The 4,355-nt window shown below is 51.3% G+C and overlaps 1 long non-coding RNA gene across 3 annotated transcripts; it reads right to left on the reverse strand.

The window, feature by feature from the left end:
* Positions 1–262: 262 nt before the first annotated feature.
* On the reverse strand, positions 263–3,861 carry LOC103609671. 3 transcript variants are annotated; one of them, XR_552154.1, is made up of 3 exons: positions 3,194–3,861; positions 1,164–1,304; positions 263–441 (listed from the first exon to the last, which is right to left on the reverse strand). It is a non-coding gene; the product is annotated as an uncharacterized LOC103609671 (long non-coding RNA). The 3 variants fall into 3 exon arrangements; XR_552153.1 differs by having other exon boundaries at positions 1,073–1,304; XR_552152.1 differs by having other exon boundaries at positions 263–1,304.
* Between the last annotated feature and the right edge of the window lie 494 nt (positions 3,862–4,355).

The following is a 4,355-nucleotide window of genomic DNA, read 5'->3' on the forward strand; positions in this document are numbered from 1 at the left end:
TGGGCAGAGTGGGCTGCGGTATGGTAGCTGACAGAGCCTGGCTGTCTGTGCTCCAGGCAGAGCTGGGTTCAAATCCCAGCTCAGTCACTACCCTCTGTTTAGCTGCAAGTTCATCATCTACACAATGGGGATAAAGGCACCTTATACGGTAGTTGTCATGGTTAAATAAAATGAAACACTCAAAGTGGCACCTGGAGGGCACACGCTCCACGCTGCCTCCCTTCCCTCCGGGCTTCTAGGGGCTGCCCTGGCACGGAGACAGTGAGCATGCCACCATTTTATTTTATTGCAGAAGAGCTGAAAAAGAAGGCTGCATATCCAACCTCCATCACCTTGAACAGGATATCAGTGATAAACAAATGAAATGAAATAAACTTGAATACATAAGTCCAAGTAGCATTTTCTGATCTGTGCTCTCCCTCAGAGGAACCATCTGAAATACTGAAGAAAAAAAGAAGTCATTCTTGCAATGTGCATAATCTGACAGAGGGGAGGCTATCAGGACCAGGATCTCGGGGCATTCTTCTTGGCTACTGAGCAGCTGGGGGGGTTGCAGATAAGCCTCTACACCCAGGCAAGCCCTGGAACCTTCTGAGACTACCCCCAACCCTTGGCTATAGAAACTCGAAATCACTCTTTATGTCTATTCACCAGAGATATGGCCCAGGTTCCCCAAATCCTCCCATTAAGCCTTCTCAAATCACCAGAACCATCTGCTCTGGGCCTGGAAATGAGATATTACAAAAAGTTGCCACACAAAGGTCATTATTTCTGGAGGACAAAGGGAGGGGGGGAGGAACAAAGCTTTTAATAAAGGCTTCTGGAGCTGCTGCAGAAAGCCTCTGCGGTCCCCTGGCTGGTGGAGGGCCTCTCCCTTCTCCCCCTGACTACAGACACAGCCGACTCAGTGGCTCTGACATGCTCGTTACGCAGCATGAGCAGCCTAATACTGTATTCCTCTCCTACAGCCACTGCTCGGCTGCTGCACCCTGGAGTTGAGATTGTCAAGGGTGCTGAGCTCATTACGGCCTTGTCTTCATAGCCAAACTAAATGAAGAATTGAGGTAATTACCCAGTGATCCAGTGAGGGAGGAAGAAACAAGCTCGTGTTGAAAAAGACGGTTTTGGAGGACTGGTCCCATTGACTATCAAATATCACTCACTTTTTCAGCTGTCCAGAGAGGTTATAATATGTGTGATGTCTTGTTCCCTCCGCCAACAGTAAAACTCACACCAAGTGGCTCCCTGGAGGAAGATGCCAAGTGTCCAGTTTCTCCAGAACAAGACCAGTCCAGAGCCTCCTCCTAGGCAAGGGAAGGACACACCCCTCCCTCAGATCTGGTAGTGTCACATGGGAGAAACTTCAGGGTCCTCAGGCAGCAGTTAAATACTGCCACTTGGAGTTCTCTAATCCGGCGGAGCAGAAATTTCCAGATTTAAATTGTGCTCACCCAGGCATGCTGAATAGTCCCAGACAGCCTTGAGTTTACTCCAGCTCCATTTGTCAGCGGTCAAGTCCTTATTTGACTCCACAGTCTACACCCTTAAAACCTCAGGACCAAGCATGGCTGTCAGCTGGGTGTCCACAGAGAGAAAGGCAAACTGTGAAGCCCCCACTAGGGTCCCCCCGATTTAACTGGTAATAATAACAGTACAGCCAAGCAGTATTTGACAATGGCAAAGAGGTCAATTAAGTGTCCAAAAAACACTGGCCTTGAAGCCGCCCAGACCTGAGCTAGGATCCGATCCACCACCTTCCAGGTGTGAGAACTTTGAGCAAGTTACTTAACTTCTCTGCACCTCAGATTCCCCACGCGTCGTAAGGTGGATACTAGTGAGAATCAACAGAGAATGTAACATACGTCTCCTAAACAGTGTCAGGCTCACTGTCTCCAAAAAAGGTGGAAAAGGCAGCATTTACAGCTCATTCCACAAATGGTGGCTTCACTGTACAGGGTGAAAGGCTGCTTTTTTGATCTTCAAAATAACTGAAAGGGGGACCAGAGAGGTGTCTTTCTCTGAGGTGGTTTTGGCTTGTCCAGATCCCCCTGCTAGTCAGTCCGGGAGCCAGCTCTAGATGGCAACAGTCTTGGTTCCTGATCCAGTGCTCTCCCAACTCTCCCACTGCCCTCTCAGAATGGAGCGGTGAGAGCTGGTCGAACATGGCTCTGATGAATGATTTCTGTTCTGGCTCCCATGGGATTAACATGAGGATCCCTTGCTTGGAGGAAGGTTCCATCACCCATGTGTCATCTGTCCTACCTAGTAAGAGATTGGGGGAAGCTACTCCTCCCCACCCCCCACAGATCAGATTCATTAATCTTCCCAGAGTTCCTGAGGAAGGCTGCAAGCAGGAAGGAGTGCAGGGGATGTTCCTGAGTATCCCAGTAGCTAGTTACCTAGTAAGAGATTGGGGTAAGCTACTCCTCCCCACCCCCCACAGATCAGATTCATTAATCTTCCCAGAGTCCCTGAGGAAGGCTGCAAGCAGGAAGGAGTGCAGGGGATGTTCCTGAGTATCCCAGTAGCTAGCTTGGGATGTCTGTGTCCACACCACGTTTCATGGAACCCTAGATCCACAGAGGTGCTTTGCGGGCTGCAGGGGGTGGTATGGGTAGGTGGGCACAGGTGCTCGGGGTCCCTCATTCAACCAGAGCAGTGCCAGCTCTTACCTACAGGGCTAACTGCTGGGTGACCTGGTTTATTTATGTTGGGCTTCCGTTTAAGATTTAATTTGAAGGAAAGATTTGCTCCTAGAAAAGAAAAGCTTGAGATTTACCGTTCTTGATGCTTCTGAGAACAGAACCTAGACTTAATCCTTGTGGATATTAGGGACAGAGGTGGGCAGCCCTGTTCCAAGCCAGAGCAACCCATCTCACACCTACTGGTCCACTTAGACAGACACTGGACACCTGCTGTGCGCAGAGCCCCAGAACAGGTGGCAGGTGGGTAAAAATAAGATAGAGGTGATGATCCTTGTCCTTAGAGACTTTGGAAGGCAGAACAGACACCTCAAAGGCAGGAGCAGAGACTAACAAAAACTAATTAATGCAGCCAGTCTGCTCCTCAGGCTATATTACCTTGTAATGTGTTTTTCCCTTTTATTTATGTGTGCTATTGCCCCCAACGAGACTATAATTTTCCAGAGAGCAAGAAACACCTCTCACTCAACAAACATTTGTTAAGCACTTACCATATAAGCCAGACATGGGAGAGGCTCACAATCTCGTGGGAGAGAGAACAGTGGTTCCAGCACGGGGTAATTAATTTTCCTCGGGGAGTGGGAACCTGGGAAGGTGCCACCAACGAAGTGAAATTGAAGCTTCGTCTTGCAAGAAGAATAGCAGCTCACCAGGTACCTCCTTCCATTTCCTGGGGTCCAACGCAGCATCACACAGGACACTCCTCAGAGATGCCAACCACAGGAGCACTGGAAGGTGTGAAGTGAAGGAACCCTGGGCATCCTGGCCTTGCTCTCTAAGGGCCTCCTGGAGGGATGAGTTTGGAGCTGGGTTTGGGAGGAGGAGCCTGGACTGGCTCCCAGAAGGAGTATGTCCAGGTTGGGACCAAGCCAGCAGCAAAGGCAATTAAGTGAAGCCAGCAGAGCTTGGGGCAGAGGCTGGCAATGAAGGGGAGGAGGTGAGAGAAAGCCAGTTAAGCTGGAGTGGAGCGCAGGCAAAATGAAATAAAGGTATCCAGAAGGAGCCGAGAGCAAGAGGGAAGCGTCTGCGGGGCTGGAACGTTTGGATCAAATACACCTGCGATGTTCTGGACTCTGCTGATAACCTGGCACCAAACATGGGATCCTGGACAGGCGCCCCATTTTCAATACCAGCCTCACCACCCCTCTAGAAAGCAGGGATCCTATGTTCTCCCAAAGGACCTCTGGCTGACACCTCCCGTCTTCCTCAACCCCAAAGTCCAGGTCTTCCCAGCCCCTGCCACGGGATCTGGAAGAGTTGGCCAGGACAGGATCCTGGGGCAGGAGGCGCCTGGGTTGGAGAGGGGGGTGGCCGGGGACGGCAACGTCTCCTAGCTGTGACCCACATGTTGGGCTTCTGGAAATCTGACCTGAACACTCACACTCAACCTCTATACCTTCATCCCCAGGTAGAGCACAGATATGTACAAGGGGGAAGGGGGGGACGCCACACGCGCGCGCGCGCACACACACACACGAATCCCCAGGGTCGTCTAAGGGGAGGCCGGGTGTCCTGGGTTGGGTAGGAGAGGTGGCTGGAGAAGCGGTTTCCTAACCCTTCGGTCCTCCTGGGGTACCCTCCCTCGGCTTCCTTTGCTCTGATAATGTGAATGAAGCCTGGGAGAGGAGGAGAGAGCGCGCGAGCGCGGGGAGG

The sequence above is a fragment of the Galeopterus variegatus genome, unplaced genomic scaffold, assembly GCF_000696425.1.
Source record: "Galeopterus variegatus unplaced genomic scaffold, G_variegatus-3.0.2 Scaffold9925, whole genome shotgun sequence".
Lineage (NCBI taxonomy): Eukaryota > Metazoa > Chordata > Mammalia > Dermoptera > Cynocephalidae > Galeopterus > Galeopterus variegatus.